Below are 7,466 nucleotides of genomic sequence, written 5' to 3'. Positions count from 1 at the left end.
AGCAAGTGAATGAGCCGTGTGAACGTGTGTAATGACGACAGCGCCCTCTACAGACCATTGTATACAGTGTTTATTAACCCTATAAAGCCTACAGGAATGCACTTTCCAAGACCTGAATCATAAACCCTTCATTGATACAACCCTGTATGAGTTTCTTCCTTCTGTTAAACACAAAAGAGGAATTTCAGAAACCAACAGTTGATGGTAGCCATTGACTTCCATAGTATAGTGCTATGAGTGCGACAGAAGAAAGAAAGAAAGAAATGCAATGAATGCATGTTTTGCTCAGTTTAGTCGATTTCAAAGATAAATAAAATGCTACAAAAGTGTAGAATCTGACAGTTTCAAATCTAAAACCTGGGTAAATGTTTGTTAGTGCATCTATGTCATCCAGTTCACCTCTAAAATGTGTTCTTTGTGTCTTTCCAGGAGCCTACTGTCTTTCTGTCCTGGATTACGACAACGTCAAGGGCCTAAATGTGAAACATTACAAGATCCGGAAGCTGGACAGCGGGGGATTTTACATCACGTCCCGCACACAGTTCAGTACTTTTACAGCAGCTGGTCAACCACTACCGCCGTAAGTCACTTTCTCACAGACGCCTGCTCCTCTCTGAATGTCTGTGATGGAAGTGATACAGACTGTTATTTCTGGAAGTGGGAACTTGAGCTGTTGCAAAATAAGAAGACGGTAAAACTATAAACAAAGAAATATAGAATGAATCATCCTTTATTTCTTGTGCTGCTCTAGGGCCTAAAACCATGTGAGATTAAATACATATGGTAATAAGTTAATTTATTATGTTATTTATAAGTAAGATGTTTTTTTATTTGTTTTTTTTATTAAAATTCCAAAAATGTTTCATTAAATTTTTTTATATTAGCATAATTTTATTTTATTATAATAAAATACTACTTTAGGTACATATATTATTATGTTTTAATTATTATTGTTAGTTTATAAAAGTATATATAATTATTTTTATTATTTAAAATAATATTTATAAGTATTATTAAATAATTATGTTAAGTTGATAAGTATTATCTTTTATTTATTTATTAAAAATCATAATTTAAATTTCAACTTTTTTTATCTACCGTAGATCAATTGCCATTGCTCATTTTAATTCTGTTTGTAATTGCAAGCAACAAAAGCATCTAATTTAGTGCATTAATACAGAATCAAAATGAGGCCGTCTTCTAAAAGTGATTTGAAAGTTCTGTTGCATTTACGATATGTTGCATAAATATTTAACAGAAAAAGACGCTTCTTTCTGTCCGTGTCTGTCACAGAGCACACAGACGGCCTGTGTCACTGTCTGACTGACGTGTGTCCCGTGCTGAAGCCTCAGACGCAGGGCCTGGCACGGGACGCCTGGGAGATCCCACGAGACTCTCTGAGACTGGACGTCAAACTGGGCCAGGGCTGCTTCGGAGAGGTCTGGATGGGTAAGACTTCCTCGTTCAACTTCCTTCCATTAATTAGTAACAAAACAGCACATAACAGACGATGATTTCGGTGTCTCTTTTCCATCAGGCACTTGGAACGGCACGACACGTGTGGCCATCAAGACTCTGAAGACTGGCACTATGTCTCCTGAGGCTTTCCTGCAGGAAGCACAGGTGATGAAGAAACTCCGGCACGAGAAGCTGGTGCAGCTTTACGCTGTCGTCTCGGAGGAGCCCATTTACATCGTCACTGAGTACATGGGACAAGGTCAGTACAGAGATCCAGTCAACTATACTGGGATAAAGGTGTCCAAGAAACAAGAACTGGCAGGAAGATAGCATGTAAATAGAGCATTCAAATCTGGATTTTATCAGTTTGTCTGCCAGTAAAAGTGTAAATGGAGATGTGACGCTGTGATTTCTGCTTTCACAGGAAGTCTGTTGGATTTCCTGAAGGGTGACATGGGCAAAATGCTGCGGTTGCCTCAGCTTGTGGATATGGCATCTCAGGTACTTTCACACTGGGTTGTGGAAATTGCAAAGAAAAGTAAACCTTTAACAGTTTTGATACTTAAATAAAAAGTAATGAAAATTGGAAACATTATATTAGAAAATTTGCATTATTTGAATGATGTTTTTGAAAGACATCTCATGCTCACCAAGGCAGTATTTAGTTTGCAAAAAAATACAGTAAAAAACTGTAATATTATTGCAATTTAAAATAGATGTTTTCTATCTGAATATATTGTCAAATGTAATTTATTCCTGTGATGCGCAGCTGAATTATTAGCATCATTGCTCCAGTCTTCAGAGTCACATGATCTTTAGAAATCATTCTGATATAGACTGATCTGCTGCTCAAGAAAAAAAAAATTAATTTATAATTATCAATGTTTAATATATTTTATAATATATTCAGGTAATATGTTTGTGTGGAAAACATCCTTTAAATCTATTCCTTGTTGATTTTTTCCCCCACAGGATTCATTGTTGAATAAAAAGTTCAAAAGAACATAATTTATTTGAAATTTGAATATTTTGAATTATAATTTGACATAAGTTTTTTATCATTACAGAAGACATCACTATGACATTTGACCAACTGAATGCATTAAAAGAATTCATGCCTTGAAAAACACAATTTTTCTGGAAATCATGATGCATTTTCTGCACGACTCTTTTTATAAATAGAAAGTTCACAAGAACGGCCTTATAATTGAATGAATCCTTGGTGAATAAAAGTATTCATATTGATCAATTCTATTAGATTTTGTAACTGAAGTTAAAATAAAACACATTTCCAGGACTCAAAGGCTGACTAAAATAAAACAAAATAAATAAAGAAACTATATAGCCCTGCGTTAAAGGAGGGACTATATTTAGAGAGTTGAATATTGTAGAGAGCATCACTAAAATCAGCACTGTGCTGGCCACGCGCCACTGCCATTGTCTTCATAATAATATATAAATAATAGATAAATCTGTTTCTATTCTGTGGATACTCAGCAGTGTTATAATATATGTGCTGTCCTCAGATCGCCTCTGGAATGGCGTACGTGGAAAGAATGAACTATGTGCACAGGGACCTCAGGGCGGCCAACATCCTGGTGGGTGATAACCTGGTGTGTAAAGTGGCTGACTTCGGCCTCGCTCGACTCATAGAGGACAACGAATACACGGCCAGACAGGGTGAGCAGGAACACAGCGACTCTCTCTTCCTTCTCCAGTTTCTTTCCAGAGGCCGTAACGTCTCTGTCTCGTTTTCAAGACCTACTGCTGTTGCCGTTTATGTGGTTTGACCTTAACTGAATCAGTTTAATCATGATGACAGGCCTCTCTTAAATCATTATTACAACAGGAGCCAAGTTTCCCATCAAGTGGACTGCGCCAGAGGCGGCGCTTTACGGCCGCTTCACCATCAAATCTGACGTGTGGTCGTTTGGGGTCTTACTGACGGAGCTGACGACCAAAGGCAGGGTGCCTTACCCAGGTACTGCTGCTCCACGTCAAGAATGAATCAAAGAGAGTCACTGCTTCACCTTCACATTCAAATCTACTTTATATATATCTCACAGACACAAACACACACATATATATTTATATATATATATATTTTTTTTTTTAATTAAATAATCAGTTTAAAAGCATTCATTATTAAGCATATACATTATTTTAAAACATATTATTATTATTATATTATTATATAGTCCAGTGCAGGGTTTATCATCTCTAAAAAAACTTAATATTTCAAATATTAATCAAATATTAATCAGAATATTTATAGAATAATTAAAATATTATAACAAATGTATAACAAATGAAAGTATAAATTATTCTATAAATTATTAATAATGTATATTTTGTATGTGTTGTATCCTCAAAATAATTTTTATTTACCAATAATAATAATAATAATTATAATAATAAAAATGAAATGATGTATTCCATCTTTTTTAAAAGAATGAAACATATTATTATAATTCTCTAAAAAAGATGGAATAAATGAATTAATTATAATAATTTAAAAAATTATAATCACTCACAGGTCATAATAATTTTTTAAAAATATAATATATGAGTCCAATGCAGGTTTTTATCTCTAAAAAATTTAAAATGATACTTTTAAACTTACAAATACATTACATGAAAATAATTTTCTTTTAATATGATTCACTTCCAACACATTGGGTTTAGGAATTTCTATTTTTTTTTAAAATAAAAGATTTCGTGGGGCATTTTTTCACAGGCCATAATGTAATAATTTCTTAAAGATATAAATTATTATTACTGTTATTTCCAAATTATCCACATCAACTCGAATGCAGGGTTTTCATCTCTACAAAAGTTTTTCAATTGCTTTTAAATAACGCACAAGTCACATTGCCGTATTAAATAACTTTTTAAAGAGTCCCCCTCCACATGAAAGGGCACATGAAAACATTTCTGGTCGTTCCTCCCTGCTGATAACCCACATCCTCTGCCTGGTTAAAATGTGCCATGCCACTTTCTGCACCACAATCTGACGCCCCCCGTCTCTCGTCAGGTATGGTGAACCGGGAGGTGCTGGACCAGGTGGAGCGAGGCTACAGGATGCCCTGTCCCGCTGAGTGCCCCGAATCCCTGCACGAGCTGATGCTGACCTGCTGGCGCAAGGAGCCCGAAGAGCGGCCCACCTTCGAATACCTCCAGAGCTTCCTGGAAGACTACTTCACCTCTACTGAACCACAGTACCAGCCGGGCGAGAACCTCTAGAGATGCAGATCCAGTCGAGTGTGAGAAAGAGAAAGAGAGATGCTTTTCCTGACCAGAAACAAACACGGGAAGTTACTGATACTGATCCACATGGAAAGATCTCAGAGCATCCAGCCTGTTTTAAGCACGTTGCTGGGTCTTCAGACGCTCTCGGTGTTACAGCATCTCCCCCTCTGTTATTGTAATCGCATGTTTTTTTTTTCCACTTTCATCGCAGATGAGTTTCAAACAGCAAGACGAGATGCATCTTTTCTGCATCATTCGCAAAGAAATTCACTAACAAATTGCTTCTTCGGCCGTGCAGCTTGCTGTTTCTGCTGATAATTGTTGCAAGGCTTTATTTCCAATGCTCTGTAGATTGATCTCAAGCTGTTTTTCTTGACCTCGATGTACCACCATTCTCTCCTAAACTCTTTTAGCGGATGCTCCAGATCTGTCATTCATCCTCCTCCCACAATCCCACAATCCCTCACTTCCCCTATCCTCTCCCATCCCCCTCCGTCAGCTCTGGTGTTTGTCATGAACCCTGCGACCCGTTCACAAGCTCAGATGGATGAGATTGTGTCATCTGTGATTACAGCTCTCTTTCTATATCGTGACGAACGGACATTCCCGTTAATGTCTTCCAATAGATATCCAGGGTCTGTATCTGAACGTGGTGTTTTATGCCGGGTAGAAATGAGTTTTTGTCCCACTATGTTTGTTTGTTTCTTTTCTTTTGTATGAACCTGGATCAACTGGAATAAGAACGTGATTTTTTGAAACTGGTCACGTGATTGGAAACTGAAATTGAAATTCTGGAAACAAAACATTCTTCCTTTTGCTACGGACTCAATTAGAGAATCGTTCAGATTGTGGCTTCATTTGCTACAGTTGTACTACTCTTCTAGTATTCAAAACAACTACTGATATATATATATAGCGTTGTTTTATGTTTAAAGCAGATATGACTGTATAGTCCTACTTTCTGTGCCAATACAAAGGGGAAAAAACCAATTTTCTACTGTTTTATTATGTATAAAATGTATTTTTATTAATGTTGGGGGTTTTTTGTATCAAAGAGGATGAGCAGGCTTTGTAACTAGAAACTAAAGGAATAGTTAACTGAAAATTGGTCATTTCTAACCCTCATGTTGTGTAAAACACAAACGGAGACATTTAGCTGAAAGTTCATGCTGCTCTTTTCCATATACAATACTTTTACATTTATTGCATGGGAAAAGCATCCTCTAAATGTCTCTTTTTGTATCCCAAGGCAAAAACAGCATAAATGTTTGGAACGACATGAGGGTGAGTGAATTCTACTCAAAAAAAAAAAAAAAAAAAAATTATTCCGTGTTTTTTTTTTTTTTTTTTTTTGTCTTGTTTTCCCCATTACAAATATCTTAACATTCTTAAATCAAGTTACATTTACCGAGAAGCAAAGTCTTTTTTTTTTAAATCAAGTGAAATGTCTGGAAACTCGTTTACCCATACAATCCAGTATTTTTCTTACCCAATTGTTGAATGTTATTTCTCATTTTAAGCATAAACTCACTTAATTTAGACAAGTTTTTTAGAAAACAAGAATTTTTATCTTAAGTAATTGGCGTCTCAAGTTGATTTAAGAATAATTATGCAGGAAAACAAGACGAAAACACAGGACGAAAATAAATTTTTATAGTGTAGGTGAACTATTGCTTTTATGACTCATGAATATTCTTCAACTGATGTTTGAACTGACTCCTCAAAGCTCGTTAGAGTTCTTGAATTTCAAACGTTTTATCTTTTGCAATAGTTTTTGGCTTTTTTGAGACAAATTCTGACACGTGCAGTCAAACTTGCCAATATTTTATATGCAAAATAGCCATTGTTATATATATATAATTGTGGGTAACGACCTCAGTTCTATCACTACTGCTTTCCCATCAGATCCACAGAGAGCCATGAACCTCGTCTGTGAGGTGTTTCGTGTTAGAAACTGATCTCGGGTCGGTTACTGAATGCATAGTGATGGTTCGGGTAGCCGAATAAATAATATAATCACTGCTGAGACAATGTAGAATGAAATAGATTTGAGTTTGCATTGATCGTAAGGGTTTGGAAGTGTGAATAGTGGAGTAACATCAAGTTTTGATGCATTGTTTAGAATAGCATGCAGCTGTAATCGCGGTACTTTAGCTGGTAGATGTGTGACGCCTGTCAATACCAATATACTGTAAATACTTTCGTATGTAAATATTCTTTTCATATTTATTCATATTGCCTCAGTTTATGTTCAGCAGATCTTTGCTTGGTTCTCCCTGTAAGATCAATGTTATAGATAGACGTTCAGTCCTGTTCAAAGCTGACCACAAAAAATATCTTTGCCACTCCACAAAACCAGTTTTTTCCTACAGCAACTGAATGCATAGAGAAGCAGCCAATCACAAAACAGCATGCCATCATGTGATCAGATTCACAGATACAATTCGCTTGCTTTATTTTCGACTCTTTATTTTTATTTACAGTAATAAACTCACCTTAAAGAGGCATTTCTTTAGGGTTGACTCGTGCACTAATGTAGTTACTATGCAGTTGTTTTCTATGAGTTTCCTGTCTGTATTTTAACTGCAGTTGCTCACAATCAGATTGCAGGTACTTGCTCCCAGTGTACAGTTCTGCAAAGACTTGTTTCAAAATAGAAAATAAAACTGAAATGAGATTTGTACTTTCTTTTTTTGACATAGTGTTATCTTTTCTTTTTTTAAGTGCAATAAACTATGTTTCTAAAGCTTGGATTTAAA

The 7,466-nt window shown here is 35.7% G+C and overlaps 1 pseudogene; it reads left to right on the top strand.

Annotated features, from left to right (window-relative positions):
* Positions 1-368: 368 nt before the first annotated feature.
* Positions 369-7,466, top strand: LOC113065667 (proto-oncogene tyrosine-protein kinase Src-like; annotated as a pseudogene).

The sequence above is a fragment of the Carassius auratus genome, chromosome 48 (assembly GCF_003368295.1).
Source record: "Carassius auratus strain Wakin chromosome 48, ASM336829v1, whole genome shotgun sequence".
NCBI classification, from domain to species: Eukaryota; Metazoa; Chordata; class Actinopteri; order Cypriniformes; family Cyprinidae; genus Carassius; species Carassius auratus.
This window is presented reverse-complemented; position numbering and strand designations above follow the sequence as displayed.